Raw genomic sequence first — 23,910 nt, 5'->3', positions numbered from 1 at the left:
AGATGAAGTTTCTGGTTATCTTGGCTCTTTGGGTAACTGTATATGTGGTGGTGACTGCTGCAGGTTTTAGACCCATCTTGTGAAACATTTAGGTAGTCCGGATGACACTACAGTGGACTGCAGTCTGCAGCTCCAGTGTTCAACAGCCAGTGAACGCATTTACCAATCACAGTGATAAGTGTTTATACATTGTGATTTCTGCCCTATGTCTTTATGACACAGCTATCTGCTCATAACTATTCTACTTGTGTGACTGCCATGAGTAATTATACTTGCAAACGTATGCGTGTTCTTACTGCCAATCTATTGTGTAAAGTGGTCTATGAAGTTTTCTATCACGTTTTCCTATTGCTCAATACCTTTTTAAAGATGTAAATGAATATCTTTTTATGCATATATAAATATCTATAAAATCACTTTCAGAGATAACTCAAAGCATATGAATGTAAACAGATACAAATATATGAATTTACATAGATGTGACTATATAAATGCCTGCTCATCTTTTCTATTCTCATTTCACTTGTGTCTTATTTTCCTCATCTGCCTATTTGTAATTCTTTTTGGTTACTGGATTGCATTTATTACAGATTACATAACCACCTAAAATTCTTTCCAGACCAAAGTATGATTTAAATGTGTCAGTAAGCATATTTATACAGAGGCGCTGACTAACATTTCCAAAAATGTTAAGCAAAAGTGAATTTCAGTATTTGTAGGAGAAAATAATGCACCTTAAAAAACATCTCCCCATAGAATTTAGTGTGGATCCTTTCAGAGTTAAGCCACAGAATTGACATCAAATCTAGAAAAGAAGGCAGCGAATTAAATTCCCTCGATCTAAGAGGAATCTTAAAGAAATTTGTACTTAAGTCTGCACAAATTTATTTAAGCCCAACCCCCACTCTGCTCAATTCCATCCGCCGAACTGTTCTTTGCGCTTCTTTGCATTGCTCTACCATTTCATTTGTCTTAGCCCCACGTATCTGACCCTATTATCATTATCACACAGTATAAGGATTGTGCTACAAGCTGCCTTTGGAACCTTGGGGTGTTTTGATAATTGCTTCTTCTGGGTTTCCAGTCACAAACGCCTATTTCCAGGCGTTGGAACCTGGTCACGACCGGCACAGGCACCTGGCTGTCTTCCACCTTCATGCACTGCGGAAGGGGGCAAATGAATGCAGTTGCATGTGGGAATGAAGCCTCCAGGGGGCGCCCAGCTAAAAGGCCGTCCGGGGCGCTCTGAGAAGCCTTTTGGCAGGGAGGCGGCAGGGCTGTTCCCCCTCAGCTCTAATCCTCCCTGTCCAGAGGGCAACCAGGCTCAGCCTCTGGGCTCAGCCAAGGGGATGCCTCTCCCCAGACAGCCCTGTAGTGACTGTGGGAAAAGGGTAGGCAGCTCTGTGCAGCTCTACCTGTGACCCTGGAGTGACCCAAGAGACCAAGGGCTGGACTTCTGCCTTACTTTTGTGTGACGGAAGGATAATGTATTTAGAACTATCCTATATTAAAGAGTCAGCAAACAACAGGGATCTCTTCCATTTGCTGCAAAGTGACTTCTGGCTGCCAAAAGCAGCACATGCCCCAAAGGAGGTGCACTGTAGGAAATAACAAGCACTGAGAGGGAGGTGTTAGGATCTTTAGTTCCGGTGTGTAATGCGTTGTATTGTTGGCAACGAAGTCAGCTGCCGGATACGTTTTGAAGCTGTAAATGGCACTGGCAGTAGTTCTGACAATGAGATAATGATAATGTATGCAGAGGGCCAGCCTGTCGCCCTAATGGACATTAACCTCCCCTCACACTCTCCTTCCCTTGGCAGAGGAAGAATTATGGGTGGGTGGCAAGATTTAGAAAGAAAAGTGAGTCCCCATAATCCAGCAACCAACACTTTTAGATGCTCCTTCTATGGGTTTATTCCTTCACAAGCTTACATTGAAATTTAACCCCCATTAGGACCTATGAAGAGGTGGGATTTTGAAAAGGTAACAGACTCTGTCCTCATGGATCAATTGTTTGTGTGTAATGGATTAACAGTTACCTCGAGAGTGAGTCTATCATAATAGCCTGTTTGGGCCAGTACACCACGCTCCCTGTCTCTCACCAGGTGATGCCCTTCCTACCTCAAGACTCTGCCAGCAAGAAACCATCACCAGATGCAGCCCCTCAGCCTTGTACTGGAATCAAAATCAAAATCAACCACTTTTCTTTATAATGTACCCAGTCTGTTATTGTGTTATAGCAACAGAAAATGGACAAAGATACCCACTAATGTATTTAAAACCCAAGCTGACACCAGCACCCAGATACTCATCATTGGACTGCACTCCTTACCCCACTGCAAAAGCTATAATATGTACCCAAGTTCCTTTCTTGGTTTGATATGGAAACAGAAACCCAGAAGGGCATCCTGACACCTAAGTTGACACAGCTGATGACCACAGATTTGGACCTAAAACCCAGTCAGGTACCCTGGTCCTAGTCTCACCAAGGATGCCCTCAATTTTCTAAATGACTGTTTTTTTTAAAAAAATTGATCACTATTTGATTATTTGTTTTTTTGAGGTACTGGGAATCAAACCCAGGGCTTTCCCACTGAGCAGTGTCCCCAGTGACCTTCTACCCATTAAAATTTTAAAATAGGGTCTCACTAACTTTCTAAGTTGTCCAATGTGGGTTTGAACTTGTGATCCTCCTGCCTCAGCCTCCTAAAGTGCTGGGATTACAGATTTTCAAATTTGTTTTCAGTCTCTCTCACTAGAAGGTAGCTTCCCTGGGGCAGGGACCTGGGCTATTTGGCTGCCAGTTGTCTCAATAGCACCTATAGATCCTGGTATCTGCAAGATGGGCACCTTCAAGGATTATGGAATGAGTGGATTTCCATGTAGTCTTTTAGTCTTACAGTGTGGAAGTAGTAAGAGTCATGAGTACAGCTCATCCACTTCAACTAACAAAATTATATCCGGATGGGGACTTTTCTTATAGGATTTTAATATCTGGTAGGAAATCATGGTAGCAAGTTGTTTGTAGAATTTGGGTAGCGATATCCTTGCACCCTTCAAGCCATCCTTCTCAGGCCACTCCCTATGAGCATTGAGAGGCAGGCTGCCCTGCATCTCTTGATGTAGTTCAGCGATGCTTCCTGTTGTGGTAATTCCAGAGGACAGAGGAACTCTCCCGGAGGGACACCGGTACAATTTAGAAGACAGTTCACCGCCCGCAGCTTTTAGGGCGTCTCAGTAACGGCCCTGGCCTCCGTGTGAACTTCCCCAGGCCTGTCACTTTCTGACACTGTTTCCGTTTATGTTTTGAAAATCAGTTTTCAGTAGAACTTGACTCCTTAAACGTTGGAAAGCCTAGTCGGTGATGGCGAATCTTTTCGAGACTGCAACTCAAAACCCACTTACTTATCAAAAAGTGCCAACTCTGCTATTAAACTTGAATACTGAGATTTTAGCATGGGAAAAAAAACCTCATACATTAGCATCTTTTGTCTTAAAAGAAAAACAACATGCACGCCGTCGGTTTGCCACCATTGGCCTCGGTTATTTGGGGAACAATGGGGGGGGCTGCACCACATTATTAAAAGGCAGCGACTAATGATGAAATGCGTGTGAATTGATGTTTAATTAGGTCTTCATATATACGTGTTAAACTTCTTTATGTATGAAGAGTTTATAGTTCAGATAATTGTTAAGATCTTCAGCAAAAACAAATAGCTTAAGTATAGTAATAACATATAAGATGAAAGTTTCAGTCCTGACATTTCCTTTGGTCTCTGCTTAATTCAAGCATTTAAAGCGCGCGCTTGTGTGTGTGTGTGTGTGTGTGTGTGTGTGTGTCCTTCCCTCCTGGTGTTGGGAGAAAAAAAAAATCCGTGAATAGGAATTCTGTTATTTGTCACTAACGTGTCGTGCCCCGACCCCCACTTCTCTTAGTGTTTCCTTCAGTCTCCGATTTTCCGGTTGCTTGCTCAACCCGGGAAAATTCAAAAGGAAGTGACCCCGCCTTCTCATTAATATTTAACACTAAGGGGCTGGAAGGAAGCATCAGAAAAACCCTCTCAAGAAATTCAACCTGGGTCTGCCCGCCCCACACGGCCGCCGCCCCCGCCCTGCGCGCTTTCCTCTACAGCACAATAGCCCGGCGGAGCCGCGGAGCTTGCACAGCCCGAACAGCCCTCTGGAGCCAAACTGAACTCCAGCCCGCAAGGCAGCCTCCGGGCGGATGGACAGTCCCGGGCCCCCAGTGGTGAACACGGCGGTCAGGGGCTCAGGGCGGTGTGGGCGCGCACCAGGGATCGCGTTTCTGCCCTTCTGCAGCTGCGTGACTGTCCCCGCACCTGGAGCCCTGCGCGAGGTGGTTTGCACCCTCCAAAGACCCTTGCTAGTGTGGGAGGGATGCTGAGGAAGGTAAGTGGTGCTTCTGTGCAGATGGTCGTCCCTCCGCACTTTTGGAGAAGGGGAAAGCAGCATGTGACTATAGTCTTGTGTCCCGCAGCATTTTTTCTGAAAGGATCATGACACCGAGTCGAGGTTCGACGGCTCTGAGTAAGATACCTGAAGAGCACCAGGTGCCGTGGAGGTTTGAAAAATTGCCGCCGCCCCAGCAGGTGCAGGGGCGGCGCGGAGCGTCGAGGTGACCTGGAGCACAAAGCCCGCGCGCAGTGTTGCCCTGGCAGCGGGGGGCGGAGCCGAGTCGTGGCGTGCCCTGGTTGCCTGGCAACGGAGGGGCTGGTGGGAGCGCGAGACAGCTGGGAAACTGGCTTCTACCGCAGCAAACAGGTCTGAGGTTTCATTAGACGCTGGTCTCTAGCGAGTCAACTCACAGTCTGCGGGGGCCACTTATCCCGTAGCCGGCAATCAGGTGTCTGGAATACTACCTACTTAACACCGTAATACTGTACATTTGACAGTACTTGGATGTGGTCTGTTGGGAAACATGAAAAAGTTAAAAGCCAATCGTTTCTAAAGTTTTTAAAAGGTATTTTGTGTCCTCGTTTTCAAGGTAGCATCTCCTGACCCTGTTTTATTATTTTAAAAAAGTCAAATATCAAGTACATAATCCAGGTTCCATCCATGAAAACAAATTGGCCTTTGGCTTTTCCAAAATCTATGCAGAAAATCACATACAACAGGCAGCACTGTTATGTTTTAGATAAAACTTTCAGTGTCGGAGAGAACTTCATTTTATTTTGCTGGGAATTTTCTTCCATGTAAATATGCCAGATAATATTGGCTTACTTTCTCAGATTGTTTTAGCCATACACTACAGGAAAAAAAAAAATGCAAGGAGTCGAATTACTGTGTCTTTTCCAGAGCAGTGATTGGCAGCTGCTTTTTCCCCTCTTTTTCTTGTTTTCCTCCTGTAACTATAGCTAATTTTTTGTTTTTTTCAAAGTTTAGTCATGTTTGCCAGAGACAGTAATATGTTATCAATTCTTAAGGTGTTTTCCTTCACAGTTTTTGATTTTTTTTCTGCCTCTATTTTTTACCAGTTTCTGTGTTGCTATTCATGTGTTCGTATAGTTATCTGTCAAACATTCATTCATTCATTCATTTCAGCTGTGTATAGGGTCGGACTTGAGAGGAGTAAGTGGTGAGAGGGACATAGAAAGTTGAATTAGGGGGCCAGGGATTTAGCTCAGTGGTTCGGGTGCCTGCCTCAAAACGACCCGAGTTCAATCCCTGGTACCAAAAAAAAAAAAAAAAAAAAAAAAGAAAAGAAAGTTGAATTAGAAAAATTCACAGTTTAAGGGGAGGGAAAGGCTGGGAAACAGTTACATTATAATGCACAGACCATTCTTGGTTAGAGATGTCAGTGGATTGGCTCCTGCTCTTGGCTTGGGGAGGTGTATTGATGGTGATGGGTGTTGCCAAGGTACGCATCATTTAAAACAGAGGAAAGTGACACCCAGAGAATTGTACTTGTCTCAGATCTTAGTAAGTGGCAACATTGGGATCTAAATCTAGACATCACTGTTGGGCTGGGGGCAAAGTGCTGAGTACCTGCCTTGTATGTGTGAGGCCCTGAGTTCAACCCCAAGCACCATGAGAAACAAAACAACCCTAACCAGATGTCACTGCTGTGATGTGTGCTGCTGACGCAGTAAGCCTTTTGATCCACATGACTCCACTAACTATATATATAAAAAAAAGACAGGGTCTCACTAAGTAGTTGAGACTGACCTGGAACTCACCATGTAGCCCAGGCTGGCCTTGAACTCACAGCGATCCTCTTGCCTTAACCTCCCAAGTGCTGGGATTGCAGGCGTGTGCTACCATGCCCGGCTAAAAGGACTATATTTTGATCACTCTTACTAGGGAGTGCCAATTTCTAAAATTAAAACAAATGGTGCAGTTGTCCTTTTCTAATTGAAATGTTTCTGAAGTCAGATATTTCTAAAATGAGATATTGATTGCGCTTCTAAAGAATGTAAGTTTTTCCTATGTCAATATTCTTTTTTGTTCCTAGAGTTTCCTGAGAAGTTAATGAGAAAATTAAAATGTCATCTTTCAAATTTTGTCTTAAGAATATTTGGAGGTATTTGTGTTTTCTAGTATTTTATTTAGAAAGTACTACAGCATTTAATTTGTTTAAAACAAATCTACCTAATTACCATTCAGTTTATTAACTTTCTTGGTTTTTAGTCAGATTTGTTAATTTGCACTTGCAGTGACTTTGGTGACTTGAGGATGGAAATTGCTCTTTGGGTTTTATTGTTGTTGCTGGGGATCAAACCAAGGACCTCACACAGTCGAGGCAGGTGCTCTACCACTGAGCTACCCTCAAAGTCCACAAATTGCTGCCTGGCAAGTTGTCCTATAAAGTTCAAGTGTGTACCTGGACTGACCTACACTGACATATGGTAACATCTACCCATCCAGCCTGAAAAATTTCTTTAAACTAATTATTTAAGTGATTGCACTGTGGAAATGTGAGGTTTTCAAATAGAGTGCAAGATCCCTGAAGGCAAGGCTTTTCCTGTGTTTAGAATTGTCTTCTTGATACTAAGCACAATACCCTTCATAAACATTAACTGGGAGGAGAACCAAAAGTAGCCATTACCAGACCAGTGAAACCTAGAGTAGAAGTAAACCTGTAGTACATGTTATTAACAGCCACAGACATTTCCTGTATTTGTTGATTGGCTTTTGTGTTTCACAGTATCATACTACAAAATGCTAGGTTTTGCTTTTTTTTTTAATATGTGAGAAATGGCAGCTGAGTAAAACTGAGAGACTTGGTCAGGGTCACCAGAAAGAGAGGCACATCTGATGATGTCAAATGGCTTATCATCAGACTATGCAGACCAGATGAGCTTCAACAGACTGGGCCTGTTTCTCACTAAACCTGAGGGACTAGGGTGCCAGGTGGCTTCCCTTTCTCTCCCTTTCCAAAGACTCCACCTCTTCCTTTCTTTTTTAAAAATTAATTTTATTGGTACATTTTAGGTATATGGTATAATGACATTCATCATTGGAAATTTATACTTTTACGTAATGCATCTTGGCTCTCATTTTTCCCCATTCCCCTACCCTCCCTTCAACCCTCCACCCCTCCCTATTTACAAAGACTTTGTTTCCATTTTTTTTTCATTTTCTCATATTAATTCCATACTTTCTGAGAAGAAAGTGAGGAAAACCCTTTTGAAAGGCAAGTCATGAAAGAAGCAGGGCAGAGGAAAGGGAGGGTTGGAGCAAAAAAATGTGAGAGGAAAAGGAGCAAGGAAGCTGATTACAGAAGGAATTGATGATGAAAAATGAGAATGAAGGCAAAAGGAACCATGTAAGGTATCCAGAGTAATTTTGGCTTACTCGTCAACCTCAGCTGCTGTAATAAAGTACCACACCAACCAGGGAACTTCACCAACAGGCAGATATTGTTGCACAGCCCCGGGTTTGGGGAGTTCAAGGTTAAGATGTTGTCAGTGTTGGCTCCTTCTGTGGTCTCTCTCCTTGGCTCACAATGGCTACTTTCTCCCCGTGTCTTTACATGATCATTCCTGTGTCTGTATTGTCTGCATACTAGTATCTTCTTCTTATAAGGACAACAGTGCTATTGAATTAGAGCCCACCTGTCATAGTTGCTCTTCTCTTGCTGTGACAAAATACCCAATATCCAAAGTTAAATGGGGAAAGGCTTATTTGGCTTATAGTTCATAAAGATTTATGTCCATAATCAGCTGGCTCCAAGGCAGGGTGGCAGAGAGGCAACAGTTCATCGAGGTGAAAGACAGCAAAAGCAACAAAAGAATCTTAAGAGCATCTTCCTGCCCACCCCTTACTATCTTATCTAGACTACTGGGATTAGGGAGGTAACAAGCTAATCAGTGCACTGGTTTAGTAATTCCACACCCCTAATCTCAGCATCACACACACTAGATTCAGTCACCTCTGAAAAAGTCCTACACCTATGACCACGTGAGACTTTGGGGGGACATCTAGACCCAAAGCATAACATCACTCTATTGACTTGATTTTACTTTAATTACCCTGACTCTAAATACAACTACATTCCAAGGTCCTGGAGGTTGGAATTCCATGTATAAATGTAAAAAATAAGGAAGTGATACCATCCCATCACTTTGAAGACACTTGTTATTTCCTTTGGATTCTCTCCTAGCACAAATAAATAGCTGAGCAAATTGCCACCATTTAAAAATATTGGTGTATTCCACTGGATGTCTTTGTTTAAAAAAAAAAGACATCCAGAAGTGAGTTTTATATTTAGCCTCCTTTGTACTTTATGTTCACTCTCACCTCTACAGGACAGCTTCAAACATTGCAAATTATAAAGAATTGTAGATGAAGTTGATGACAATTTCATTTTCATCTCAGTATGACCCATCTCTGTCTTTCTTGAGCTGGTGATTCTGGCTTGCAGCATCAGTCTGATAAGAATGAAACAAAAATCTCACATGGACATTGAAACACAGAGTATAAAGCTTCATTGCCATGGAGATAAACTAGAGCAAACCTCTACTAGAGACCACCTTCTACACACATCCCCAATGAGGTGTGTTGATATAGTCTTTCAGACTGTTTATGAAAGGCAGCTGGAAGAATCTAAAAGTTTTCTCTGAGGCACTGAAGAACTAACCATGTTATAATCAGAATGTCTTGTGAAGTCATTAAAATATGTGGTTATGAAATGGCGGGATTTAGTGAGAAGCCTGCGTGTCTTGTATCCAGTGCTTTGCCCTTCTCCGAACTGCACAGAAACTATTTTTTAAGAAGAATAAGGACTAGACTTCAATATGGCCAAAGACGGTTTCAGAGTTTTCTGTAATAAGAGTTTGACCATCCGTCACTCATGGGAGTCTCAAAATATAGGTATGTTTTTCTCCTTAGCTTCATTCATCACTTCATACTCTGCTTTCAGAAAATATGGGGTGTACTTGTCTATCACAATCGTCTTCATTTAATACCTTGTCATTCGCAAAATGCCTTTTAATAAGTTACTCCTTGCCCTTTTTTGCAAGTAGAATAAAAGCTATGTCTGTTGTTCTTGGAATTTGTTTCTACTACAGTCCCTCAAGACTGCCCTTTGCGTCTTGAATTGTGCAGTTGTGATTTATGTCTTCATTGCAGTTCTCCAAGTTGTTCCTCTTTGAGAATCCTTCAATTTACTTCTAAGTGAGAGACCCCAAACTATTCTGGAACATTTCTGCTGAAGAATATTGGAGTCACATGCTTGATGGGATTTTTTTCAAGGCATACCAAAAGCTTTCAAAATGTGTTCTTTGGACACAATCCAATAGTTTCCTTTAATGGGTGGCTTCAGAAACAGTTCTTGTGTGGAATTGCTATTGTTAATCCAGCCAAAAGAGAAGGCCTATTTCTCAGAGCAATGAATACTTAATTAGTATGGGATCAGTGCCAATACCTGAAGTTTGAAAAGTCAGTGTTGAATGTTGGCACAGACCCTGAAAGGCAGAATCATATGTTTCTCCTACTTTGAGCCAGACATTTGCCAAGCTGGTCAGTTGTGCAAAGCATCTGGCACCTTTTCAGGAGTAGGTCAATCTATGCAAGTGCATTTCTAAAGCACCTCATAATTAAATGATCACCTCAAATGAAGGAACAGAAGGGTGATCAAAGAGTAAGCCATCCCTTGCTGTTGATAACTTCCTCATATTTTGGCAGAGTGACATACCTGCTCTTCTTTCCCCTGTGCTGCTGAAGAAGGTAATGATGTTGAGTTGGCTTAGACATTAACAAACACTCAACAAGTATTTATCAGTCATTATTATATACTCTGTGCTGGCAGAGGCACCACATGATGGGTCATGGACTTTCTCCTCAAGTAATTTATGACCTGGTTCATGGTAGAGACATGAACCAAGACAGCACACTGAGAGGCTGGTTCACGTGCACATTCTAGATAATAAGCACAAACTGCCAGGAAAAGTGGCTTATAGTGGGCTCCCCAGCTGAGAACTATCATATCTTTCTCAGGACTTTTTTCCAGATGCTACTCTCTTAAAATTTCCCTTCACCTAGTCTCCAAACCAGGCTATTTGGGGGGAAGTGCTGGAGATAGAACCCAGGGCTCCTTACCATCAGAGTCTGTTATTATTTATATCTATGTTCCCTAAAAGTCTCATGCACTCAGAGGTGGGACCTTTGGAAGGTAATTGGATTATTGGGCTTCATAGTTGACTGGATGTTAGAGGGTAGGGTGTGGTTGAAAGAAGCAGGTCAGTGGGAGTGTGGCTTGATGGAGTTTATCTTCCTCTCTGGACCCTCTCTTCAATCCCTGTTTCCTGTCCTCTGTGCTGTGAGCAGCTTCTCCACTGTATCTTTCTGCCATGCTGTCCTGTCTTGGAGCCAGCCAACCATGGACAATGGATGTGAGCCAAAATAAACCTTTTCTCCTTTAAATTGTGGGTGTCAGGTATTGTGTCCCAGCAAAGAAAAGAGTGACTACCATAGATTTTGGTATCAGAGAAGTGGAATCATTGCTGTTACTGTTACCTGACCATGTAGTTCAGAAACCTTTGAAAATGGTTGCAAGCTTGGAAATGTTCAGAGAAGCTGGCTGGAGAAGCAGTGTTGAAATGCTGTAAGCCAAGCTAGATGGGAGGTTAGGGTTAGAGCTCAGAACAGCAGAGTATTGATTAAAAGGCAGGTGGCAAAAACCAGTCTCGGGAGGTTTCATCTAGGAAGAAAGGCTCTGTTGGCAGTTAGACTCCAGGCCATGGAAACTAACAATAATTTGCTCATGTCCTGAGACTTTGCAGGAGACTGAGATTAAAGGTGGTAGACTAATCCAGAGGAGGAAATTTAAAGGTATCCAACAGTGGGGCTATGGCATGGATACTGTTGGTTACTTTTAGTGAGATCCACTGTGAGAAACAGCAACAAAAAAGCCATTTGAAAAGTTTTCAGTTTTGTCAGAAAAAGAGCACTTGAAAAGGTGGAGTAGAGGAGAGCGTGATTGCTGAAAACATTAGCATTTTTTAATAAGGCAAGCACTTTGCATCAGGACAATGGGAAAAATGACTCAAGGGCAAGCTAGGAATCAGCAAGACCCCTTCCTTTGTAGTCTTAAAGTTGCAAAAGTGAAATGTGTTGCTTTGAGAAGAAAGATCCAGGTTGCACTGCTCCCGAATGAGAACAAGAACAGCTGCCTAGGACATTACCTGGGATTAAGTTCACAGTGCTCAACCATTTATGCTCTGGAGGAGCCATGATGAAAAAAGGCCTGGCAACTCTTCAAGCTGGTAGCTCACCTAGACATCACCCATATAGCACTGGCTTCACAAGCAAGCATGCAGAATGCAAGAGCTGCAGTTTCAGGAAGGCTTCCATCAGATGTCACAAGAAGACCAGGGAGGACAGGCAATGTGCCCCTGAGAGAACTGTGTGTGAAGCTATGAGAGTGAAGCTAAAATTACCGTGGAGACCTTAGAAAGTTAGAGAAGGAACATAGAACGCCTGAGGAAAACCATAAGGAGTGAGCAAGCCAGTCCAAGAGCAAGGCCATGAGGGCTATATCCACGGATAATTCCACAGAGGCAGGGCTGTCCAAGCCATTTGGAGTTCACATCTTGCCACTGCCTGCTCTGGGCTAGACATGGAACTGTGGGATTTAATGTTTGCCCTACGAGGTTTTGGTCTTGCTTTGGTCCATGCCTTTCTATCCCTTTCTTTCTCCTTTTTGGAATGGGAATGTTTATCCTATGTCACTGTGTATCAGTGATATTTAACTTCTTTTTTATATTTGCAGGAGCTCACAGATAGGAGTTTGCCATCAGTATCAGAATAGATTTTGGATTTAAACGTTTCAGCCATGTTGGAATTGTTAAAATATAGGTGACACTTAAAGATGGACTAAATACATTTTTTATAAAGTGACATTGATGAGCCTTTGGGCAGCTAGGGGAAGAATGTTGTGGTTTATATCTAAATCTCCCCCCAAATCCTTATACACTTAGATGTGGGACTTTGAGAGGTGATTAGACTAGAGGGCTATATAGTAGCTGAATATTAAAAGGTGGAGTATGACAGGAAGAAGCAGGTGAGTAGTGGCATGACTCAGTAGTGGAATTCATCTCCTTGCCTGGCTCCTCCCTGAACTCTCTGCTTCCTGTCCGCCATGCTGTGAGCAGCCATTGCTCTACCATGCCCCTCTGCCATGCCATCCTGCCTTGAAGCCTACCTGACTTGAGTCTACCTCCCTGTTTCCTACCATCTCTCTTCTATTTTGCTCTTTAAATTGTTTATATTTTGGGTTTCTCATATATGAGAAACTATTCAATATTTATCCTTCAGTGTCTGTTTTATTTCATTTGGCATTATTGTCTCAAGATTCATACATTTTTAAACAAATAACTAAAGTTTATCCCTTTTTTGGCTTAGTAGTACTCATATACATCACATTTTCTTTATTCCTTCATCTGTTAAGGGTCATATAAGTTGCTTTCATAATTTACTTATTGTGGATTGTGCTGCTATAAACATGGGTAAGCATGTTTCACTATAATATGGCTTTAACTCTTTTGAGAAGATATGCATATATCTGAGAAGATATTCTCTCTTTGTGAAGATATCCTTTTGGGGCAAATGAAATTTCTATTTTTAGTTTCTTGAGAAATCTCCATAGTGATTTCCATGGTGATTTTATTAGTTTGCATTTATACCAACAATATAGAATGTTCATTTTTCACCACAATGTCATCAGCATTTATTGGTTTTTAAAATTCTTTATGATAACCATTCTTATTGGAGTAAGATGGAATCTCAGTATTATTTTGATTTGCATTTGTCTATTTATTGGCCATTTGGTCTCCTTTTAAGAACTGTCTGTTCCTTTCATATGCCCATTTTTGATTGGGCCTTTTATTTGGGGGAATCTGTTTTTCTGAGTGATTTATGTACAGTGGTACCTTGGTTCATGAACTTAATTCTTTCCATGATTCTGGTGGCAAATAGAATTGGTTGTGAACCAAATCAAATTCAATGGTTAGGTTCAATGTTGACCATAGGGTTAATTTGTTTCAGTAATGACCAGTTTAGTTTGCAACCAGAATCACATTCATAAACTGAGGTACTACTGTATTCTAAATATTAGTCCACTGTCTGAGGGTTAGCTGAAAAAAATTTTTCCCTTTGTGTAGGTTGTCTTTTCATTTTGTTATTTCCTTAGCTATGCAGAAAAATTTTAATTTGATATAATCTCATTTGATCCTTAGCATAATTTTTTTGTGTATAATTGGATTTCTGATCAGAAAGTCCTTATCTGTCCTTATATCTTCAAGAGTTTTATCTTACAATAGATTCAGTATTTCTGTTTTTATATTTAGGCCTTTGATCCATTTAAATTTGATTTTAGTACAGAGAGAGTTATGGGTCTAGATTTATTCTTGTACACATGGATAACCAGTTTTCCCAATACCATTTGTTAAAGAAGCTTACCTTTTTCCAGCATTTGTCTTTGATTCATTTGTCAAAAATCAAATGGTTGCTCTAATGTGTTACATTGATCCTTGTGTCTGTTTCTTTGTTATGACCATGCTGTTTTTATCATAGTAGCTTTATAGTATAGTTTCAAGTTGGGAGTTGTGATACCTTGTACCTTGTCTATGTTGTATACAGTTACTTTTGCTATTCTAAGTCTCTTCTGGTTCCAAATGAATTTTTGGATTAGTTTTGCTAGTTCTGCGCAATATGCTATTGGAATTTCAATCAGGATTGCATTGAATCTATATAGAAGTTATGGAAGCATGGCCATTTTCGCTATATTGGTTCTTCCTACCCAAGAACGAGGGATACCTTTCCATTTTATGATATCCTCTTCAATCTCTTTTTGCAGAGTGCTGTATTTTTCAAAGTGGACGTCTTTTACTTCCTTCATTAGATTGATTCCTAGATATTTCGTTATCTGGATGCTATCGTGAAAGAAATTGTTTTCCCAATTTATTTCTCAGTGGGTCTGTTATTCATGTATAAGTAGGCTATCGATTTTTGAGTGTTGACCTTGTATCCAGCTAATCTACTGAATTTTGCTATTGAGTCTGTAAGTCTTTTGGTGGAGTTTTTAGGGTCTTCCTATAGAGTATCATGTTGTCTGCAAATAGTGACAGTTTAACTTCTTCATTTCCTATCTTTATTCCTTTTATTTCTGTCTCTTATCTAATTTCTATGGCTAATGTTTCCAAATCTATATTGAACAGGAGTGGTAATATTGGACATCCTTGTCTTGTTCCTGATTTTAGTGTGAAGGATTTCAGTTTTTGACCATTTAGTATGATGTTGGCTGTTGGTTTTTCATAGATGGCTTTTATCAGACTGAGATAGAGAGAATCTATTCCAATTTTCTGTATTTCATGAATGGGTGTTGAATTTTGTCATATTCTTTTTCTGCATTTATTGAGATGATCATATGGTTTTTGTCATTGAGTCTGTTAATATATTGTATTACATTTATTGATTAATGTATGTTGAACCATACTTGCATCCCTGGGAGGAATCCGATTTGGTCAGGGTGTATGATCTTCTTGTTCCTCTGTATTCTGTTTGCCAATACCTTATTGAGGATTTTTGCATCTATGTTTATTAGGGAGATTGGTCTGTAGTTCTCTTTTTTGGTTGGATCTTCTTCTGCTTGACTCAAGGTAATGCTTGCTTCCAAGAATGAATTTGGTAGTATTACTTCCCTTTCAATTTCATTGAAGAGTTTGAGAAGTAGTGGCATTGGTTCCTTCCTAAATTTCTTGTAGAATTCAGCAGTGAAGCCATCAGGACCTGGGCTTTTCTTTGTTGATAAGTTTTTAGTTACATTTTCAATTTCATTGATTGATATTGGATTATTTAGAATTTTTTTTATCTTCTTGGTTCAACTTTGGTAATTCATATATATCTAGAAACTGATTTCTTCTGTTTCTATCTTATTGGAGTATAGGTTCTCAAAGATGGTATTGATGATCCTCTGGGTACCTGATAGATCTGTTGTCATTTCAACTTTTAAATTCCTATTTACATGGATTTGAGCCTTTTCTTTCCTTTTTTTGGATATGATTGGCTAAGGATTTGTCAATTTTATTTATCCTTTTGAAATTTTTTTTTAATAAAATGAAGTACTAATCAGCCATAAAGAAAGACAAACTAGAGACATTTATAACTAAATAGATGCACCTTGAGGCCATACTCTTAAGTGAAATAAATAGGACACATGTGTAAATACCAAATTATTTCTCTGTTGTGAGAAACTAAAAGTGTAAGTGAGGACCATAATGCATAATAGATATTTTGAAACAGGAAGAAAATGTTCAAAGGGGACGGGGAACTGGGTGGGGAAGGAATGAAAAAAGAAGGAAAAAATGGAAAAAAAGCTTATGTAACTAGGGAAGGATGGAGGGGTTGAAGGGAGGGCAGGGGAATGGGAAAAAAATAAGAACCAAGATATATCATGAGCAGGTACAAATTCCCAAGGATAAATGTGATCATAATATATACCTAAAATGTACCAATAAACTAAATTAAAAATAATAAAAAATAAAAACTGTATATACCTGCACTAAAAATAAATAAAAATAAATAAACTACCAAACTTATGGTATAATTAAGCTTTGGTTAGTGCTAACTTCTAGAGTCAATTTTTTTATATCTGATATTTTTTGTGGTCAGAATTGTCCCATTAGGGCTGATGTTAAACTGATACGATGAGTCTGAATGCAAGAATGAGAAGAGATACACAATAACACATAGGAACAAGAGATGTAAGTAACCTCCAGAACATAGATAAGAGTAAGATGCAATAAAATAATTAGGAGGTTTAAAAAATCAGATGGTTGAAGTGCATGAAATTGTTTTTGTATCTTTGGTTCTATTCCAGTGGTTAACATATCTGTTTTTGTGCAAGTACCATGTTGTTTCTGTTACTGTTGCTTTGTAATATAACTTAAAATCTGGAATTCTGATGCTGCCTGCTTTGTTCTTGTGGTCCAGGCTTGCTTTGGTTATTCTGGGTCCCTTTTGGTTCCATATGAATTTTAGGACTGACTTTTCTTGTTCTGTGAAGAAAGCTGTTGGTATTTTGATTGGGAATTTATTAAATCAATCTATCTACCTATATTATTTTTGGTTATATGATCATTTTGATAATACTGGTTCTGCCTATTCAGGAACAGGGTATATCTTTCCATTTTCTAATGTCTTCTTCAACCTCTTTTTTCACAGTATTATAGTTTTTGTGATAGAACTTTTTCACTTTCTTGGTTAAGTTAATTCTTAGTTATTTAGTTTTTAAACTGTCATGGATGAATTGTTTTTCTTCTTTCTCAGTGGGTCCATTGTAGGAATGCTGTTAATTTTTGTGTGTTGATTTTGTATTCTAATACTTTGCTGAATTTGTTTGTTCTAAGAGTCTTCTGATTTTTTTTTCTCTTTTTGGTTCTGTTGGGTCTTTTATGTAAAGGATCATGTTATCTACAAATAAGAATAATTTGACTTCTTCCTTTCCTATTCATGTCCCTTTTATTTTTTGTCTTGCCTGGATGTTCTGGCTAAAGTTTCACGTTTAGCGATCACTTTGGTAGCATATATATTAAAGTTTCATGTATATACTGAATGTGAGTCATGAGAGTGAACACCCATATCTTGTGCCTATAAAATCCTAAAAAGTTTTTGATTTTGGTATTTTGGATTTATGTTACAGATGAACTAAGGGATCAAACTAAAGAAAACTTACACTGAACTTAGTAAAAGGAAACATTTATTTCCAATAAATACATATCTCTTAGTTTAGAGAATGTATAATTTTGTAATCTTATTTATGAGATTTCCTGTGAGTGGTTTGTCTCTGTTTAGATAGTAGGTATGGTGCATTAGAAAATATTGTCATGTCTGTCTATTAGAATAGGTCTGAATAAGGAACCTCTTTATTTGTAAGCTACTCACATTTTTAGTGGGATGAAAATGCTTGGTGTTTTATTTACCATTTCTAAGTGTGCAGTCCCAGGGCATTAAGCACATTCACATTGTTATACAACCATAGTTAGGGCCCATTTCCAGAACCCCATTCATCCTGTAAATGGGAACTCCATATAAATCAGACAAAAGTTTCTGCTTACATTTCCTAACCCCCTGGCAACTACCATTCTACTTTCCATCTGTGTGAGTGTGACTACTCTAGGTTCTCTTTATATCTGGATTATATCATTTATCAGAATGTCCTCATGGTTTGTTCATGTTCTAGTACCTGTTTGAATTTCATTTCTTTTTTATGCCCAAATAATATTCCATTGTGTGCATATACCACATTTGGTAAATCCATTCATCTGTTGATGGATATCTGGGTTGCTTCTATCTCTAGTTGCAGCACAAACTTTTGTTCTGTGGTTATAACACACTATGTAAGCCATTTCCCTGATGATGGAGTTTTTGTTCTTTTCCAAACCTCACTAAATAATTGGGAATTTAAAGCATTTCATGCATGCACAAGGATATTTGTTAGTCAAACTTGTTGATACAAATTTGCCAGAAAAATGTTTTGGTATATGAAATTTGGGGATGTTGCCAAATTGCCCTTTCTAGAGATGGCACACATTTACCCTTCTTGGAGAGAAAATCCGTTTCCCTAATCTCTCACCAACACAGCGTGTTAACATATTTCTCCATCTTTGTTCATCACATGGCAGGAAATGTGTCTCAGTATATTTTTAACTTCTATTTCTCTTATTTTGAGTGCTCTCTGAGTGTTTCAGAGCCATTGAATTTCTTTTACTGTGCCTATCTGTTCATTTCCTTTGTTCACTTTTCAATTGAGCTCTTGGGTTTTTTTCCTCCGTCTTCTTTATATTGGCTGCCGTTGAAAAACTTGCTTTTGTTTGGAATCCTTAATACCACCTGTGGGAGTCTTTTGGAACTCTGCAGTGAAACAGAAGCTTTGTCTGAGAAAAGTAAAACCTGCTTTTCAGCACCATTGATCAAATACTGGCTCAGTGACAGTACATTTTATTAAGGGAACTGTCTGACACAGTAGGAGGCTTTACTGAAGAGGTGATATTCAAAAGTAGGAGTATCTTTGTGAGAATGTTATTTAAATGCCTGTTATCACAACATACTTTAATACACTTAGGATTTACTTAAATTATCTTTTACAAGTTCAGTGTATGAACCCAAGATAATAAATACTTGGAACAAACTGAAAGGTCAACCAAAAAAATAGCATACTGTTAAATGCCATTTTGCTAGACTCGTGTAGCTAACTACATACTGAAACATCAGAATCAATATGCCCCCCACCCCTAAATCATTCCTTTGATCCACAGAACAACGCCTTAGATCCTGAGTTTGCTGCTTCAGTTTTCCAAGATACATTCGCCAGGCCACACCCCTACCATACATCACTGTGATTGTCTGAGTGCTTGTGCCCCTCAAATTCATGTTTGAAACCCAGGCTCCACCATGATGGTTTTAAGAGGTGGGACCTCTAGGCAGTGATTAAATCAGGAGAGATGATGATATTAGTGCCCTGAAAAAGAGGCCCCAGGGAGCTGCCTTTCTCCTTCCACCAGGGAAGGACATAGTGAGAAGGCCCTTACATTGAACACTTTGAATTTTCTGGCACGTTGGTCTTAGACTTCCAGCCTCCAGAACTGTGGAAAATAAATTTCAGTGGCTTATAAGCCACCAAATTTATGGTATTTTGTCATAGCAGTACACACAGACTAAGTTAATTACCAACTGATTTTATCTGCTAATGTATCCACCACCCCATCAGAGACCGTGCAACTGCCTCCAGTGGATCCTTTGCCTCCAGACTTGTCCCTATTCAACAGTTCTCCAATCCATCACCAAAATTAATTTATAAAATGCTAATCAGGTCATGGCATCTCTGCTTAAAATCCTTTGATGCCCCTGATGGACCTTAAGATAAAACTCAAACTCCTCAACGTGGACTCTGAGGCCAGCAAACCCTGGCCTGCCTGTATCTCAACCTCCTGACTCAGTGCCCTCTCGTTCGTCTGCTATTCCCCCAGTGACTGTTCAGTTCCTTAAGTTCAGAGTATACATGCTTGTTTCGGGACCTATGAAAATCTGCTCTTCTTTCTAGCATGGTCTTGCCTGTTCCACTCCCCAGACCCTATCACCAAAACAACTCCTATTCATTCTTCTCTATCACATCTTGCCTGACACTCCTCAAGTCTGGGTTAATGGCTTCTTTTAGGAATGCATATGTCTCTCTTCTTACATGACACCCCAGTACTACAACCCCCTGTTTCCTGGTATAAACAGAAGCCCCATAAGATGCAAGGTGCAGTACCACACCTGCCTTGCTTCCCACAATTGTCCAGCGCCTAACGCATTTATTACTAACAAAACATCTGTTAGTGAATGACTGTTGAAACATGGCTGGAAACAGAAGGAGAATGTCTTTTGTCTATGCTGCTACATAGGAATAAATTGTCAGAATGTTATATATTGGAGTCCCAGCATAGAACTCTTAGTGTCTTCCCTTAAAATTCTGCAAGCTGTGTGACAAAAAGATAAGGCTAAATTAACTAGTGTTATTAGCCTGACGTCCCACTGGTCTCATGAGAAAGACTGAAGGTAAGGCTTAATGAAACTAAAGACCAGGCAGGAAGAAACAACGGCCACCCACTGAGCATCTTGGTAAAGTCCCAGGTAGAGCAGATCTCTAAAGACAGTGTGGCACACAAATTTAGGGCAGAGATCCCACCCAGGCTTTTTATGAGGGCTAGTTTTTGAATGCAGTAATGCTCATAGTGCCTTCAAGGTCATTCTCTCAGAGAACCTCTTCCATCCCTTCTATTAATTTACCCCCCCCCGAAGTAAGTGTGGTTTGGGGCTGATCCACAGCAAGAAATTCTGTTTGACAAATGTAGAGGTTGATTTGGGACTTAGGGTCTCATTAGTATATAGTACAGTAAAAAATAACAAAAGCTCTACATCTTATACAATTTTTCTGTTACTATAGAAAAATATCCAAGGCCTTATAATTTATAAAGAAGAGAGGTTTGTTTAACCCTTAGGTCTTCAGGGTGAAAAGTCCAAGAGCATGGCACTGGTATCTGCTCAGCATCTTTGGGGTCCTTGAGCTGCATCATAACACAGTGAAGGGCTCCACATGGTGAGACAGAACAAAGATGTCAGGCATAGCTCACTTCTATAACAAAGCCTCTCTTTCAAGAACCCATTAACCCATGCATAAATGGATTGACCCATTCAGGACCCAAGTGCTGTACCTCTTAAAGCCCCCATCTCCCCACACTGCTACGAAGAAAAGCGAGTTCCACCAAGAGGGGGACAAACCACATTCCAGCCACAGTACCATAGCCTAGTGGGCTCTGTTTGCAGTGATCCAGTGAACCTTGACTTTGAGACACTCTCAGATGACTTGTCCCTGCACTCCTTTATTCTCCTTGGCAATTTATCGTCCACGTGGTCTCAAGAAACTTCTCCTTCCATGCACCTCACACTGTGAAGTTAGGGAGACCAGGTCTTCCCACCACCAGTTGTCTTGGTGGCATTATTTCATCCTTTTCCTCCATCGAGTCTCCAGCGGGCCTCCATGGTGAGGCCTGGAAAGAAGAAGAGCAAAGGTCAGAACTGCCAGCCACTAAGAATGCTTGTGTGATAGTTAGCACGGGTGTCAACTTGAGCAGGCTTTGGGATCTGCCCTGGGGATTGGTGGAGCACACTTCTGGCTGTGTCTGGGTGGTCATGGAAATGTGGCCTTGAGGTCTGTGTCTGGTCTCTCCACCTTTCTTCTGTGATGCTGTTTCCTTGCTCTGCTTCCTGGCTGCCACAAGAAGTTTTCCTATGACGTTTCTGCCTTGGAGCCAGCCAGTTACAAACTGAAAATGCAAGCCAGTAAACCTTCTCACCTTTAAATTGCGGGTGTCTGGTATTATGTCCAGCAACAGGAAGACAAATACAGGCTGTATGACCAAAGGCAATGTTCTTTCAGAAAAAGATATTCAAGAAGTAAATAAACTTTTAGTCCATGGCACTAAGAGAATGGAATACTCACCCCACAGTGACCTCTTCCTGTAATATATCAGAACCCTAAGCCTTATAATTTATAAAGAAGAGAGGTTCTTCTGCAATCATGAGGGGGGAAACAACCCATACTCCACAGTGTGCTATGTTGCCAGTATTCTCTAGATATGGGCAGTCAATATATTACAGGAGATACTCAATACTGTATTATAAAGGAGACTTTTGTGTTAATGCTTTTGCCCAACTGTTAGGCAAATATAAGTGATCTGAGAACACTTTAGGTAGGCTAGCTAAGTAGTGATAGTCAGTGGGTCACAATGTATTTTTGATTTATGGTAATATATTTTTGATTTATGATGTTTTTAACTTACTTAAAAAATCACTCCATCAGAAGTTATTGAGCACCTTATGTAGAGATCCTACAGGACCCCCTCCCCCCAGGGCTTCAAAACAGCCCAAGAGCCTCTAGCTCCATGGGAAACTCACCTTTGTGGTCCATGTTCTACTGGCTGGACACAGTCACATTTGGTTATAGGGTGCTGGGAAACACTGTATAAATTCCCCATCACACCCACACTATAGAAAGTACATCTAACACTGTCTTAAGATGAAATATCTATCTTTCTGATTATGATATGACCACCCCATGCTTTGGAGTTAGAGCCTATTCTTGCCATCAAGCATTATTGTTGTCATCCTTGCAGTTTGGGGGTAAAGGAGATGCATTCCCAAGACTTTAAATTCCAACTCAGAACAGGCCTCGTGGTACAGCTCTGCGATCCCAGCTACTTGGGAGGCTGAAGCAGGATTGCAAGTTTGAGGCCAGTCTGAACAACTTGAAGAGACCCTGTCTCCAATAAAATTTTAAAAGGGCTGAGAATGTAGCTCAGAAGCCCCTGAGGTCAGCCCCCAGTACTACATAAACACACACACACACACACACACACACACACGTCCTTCTTGGAAAAAAATTTTAACAGAAACACTATTCTGAAAATATTAGGGATTTATACTAGTACATAAAAGAATTTTTGAGAAAGTCTTTGGCAAGATGATCACCACAAAAGATCCTGTCAGTTGTTACAAGTTTGAAAAATATCTTAGGTACCTGGAATAGAATGTCAAGGTCTCAGGCTCCCTGTGTGGAGGAGGAATTGGGCGTTGTCTGCCGTGGAAGAGAGCAGAATGGGAGCAGAATCTTGGGATGATATAATCTTCCTTTATGAAAGCAGAATGTTCTATTAGAAGGAAGACAGAGACATCACAGAGGAGATTCAGTGGTGGGGTTGGCCAGCACCACTGGGGATGCACCTTTCAGCTCTGCCTTCTGTGATGCTCTCAGCTGGGAATGGGTCCCACATGGGTCCCACCCACCCACACTGATGAGGGTAGGTGTGAGATGTTGACATCTCTGGTCTTCAGCAAGTAAGTAATAATAGAGAGAAAAGGGTAAAATGAATATAGAATATTTTTGTTACTAGTTTTGCAAAATCAGAGTCTCTGAGTATAAAGGAATAAATCATTGGAAATAGAAGAGTAGAATTTTAATAGTTAGAAGGTTTTTCCCCCTACAAGTCTTTGGATGTATGGAGAAAATAGCTTGTAACTAAAGCTTACATTTTAGGCTAAAAAGAAGATTAAATGTTAAAACCTCAACACAATAATGCTACAGAGCATTTGCTTTAATTTTTATTAAGCAGGTGAATTAGGTTAGCTCAGCATTCTCAACTAGGGATGAGTTTTCCTCCTGAGAGGGAGGGTGCTCCTGGCATCCAGAGGAGAGGCCTGGAATGCTGCTGAGTACCTTACAATGCACAGGGCAGTCCCCAAATCAACACTCATGTTGTCTAAGCTGTCAGCAATACCAAAGTTGGGAAACCTTGGTAGCCTTAAGGCCATGAAGATACATAGCAATCTTTCTTTTGATTTTGCTAAACTACAAAGCATCATGTCAAAAAAATTTTATCAGACATAGCTGATCTTCTAATCATTATCTCTAGAAAGACAAAGATGTCTTTGAAGACTTATAAATCAGAGATTTTTTTTTCAGTTTGGTTTACTTAGGTACAAGCAAGTTTCAGCTTTGTGCTGTGATGAATTCCATTAACATCAACGCTGCCGGGCCTAGGCTCTTAAACTTATTATTTCTGGCCTATTTTTAGACCATTGATTGTGCTGACAACTTGAAATGAATCATGACCAGATGGCAAGCCACTGAGGGTGATGAACTTTGGCAAGTGGCCCTAAAAGGCCAGTTTTCAACTCAAAACAGATGCAGTCTCGAGACCAGCTGAGCTTTTACCTTTGAGATTAAAAAATATGGGGTCGACCCGGCGGCGTGCGCGCGAGCTCCCGGCCTGCGCGACAACAGACCCAGGAAGGACCCAAGGACCCCAGAGGGGGTTTTTTTCAGCTGCCTACCTGCCTGCCTGTCTGCGA

The 23,910-nt window shown here is 40.4% G+C and overlaps 1 long non-coding RNA gene across 2 annotated transcripts; it reads right to left on the bottom strand.

Moving 5' to 3' along the window:
- Window positions 1-7,939: 7,939 nt before the first annotated feature.
- Window positions 7,940-22,677, bottom strand: LOC109117514. Of its 2 annotated transcripts, XR_002024810.2 has the most exons (4): window positions 22,580-22,677; window positions 20,801-21,050; window positions 8,761-8,891; window positions 7,940-8,098 (listed from the first exon to the last, which is right to left on the bottom strand). It is a non-coding gene; the product is annotated as an uncharacterized LOC109117514 (long non-coding RNA). The 2 variants fall into 2 exon arrangements; XR_002024809.2 differs by lacking the exons at window positions 7,940-8,098; window positions 8,761-8,891 and adding an exon at window positions 18,215-18,372.
- Between the last annotated feature and the right edge of the window lie 1,233 nt (window positions 22,678-23,910).

This window comes from Fukomys damarensis, unplaced genomic scaffold (assembly GCF_012274545.1).
Source record: "Fukomys damarensis isolate Sample0158 unplaced genomic scaffold, DMR_v1.0_HiC HiC_scaffold_38, whole genome shotgun sequence".
NCBI classification, from domain to species: Eukaryota; Metazoa; Chordata; class Mammalia; order Rodentia; family Bathyergidae; genus Fukomys; species Fukomys damarensis.
The sequence above is the reverse complement of the archived record's forward strand: the minus strand, read 5'-3'. Positions and strand labels throughout refer to the sequence as shown.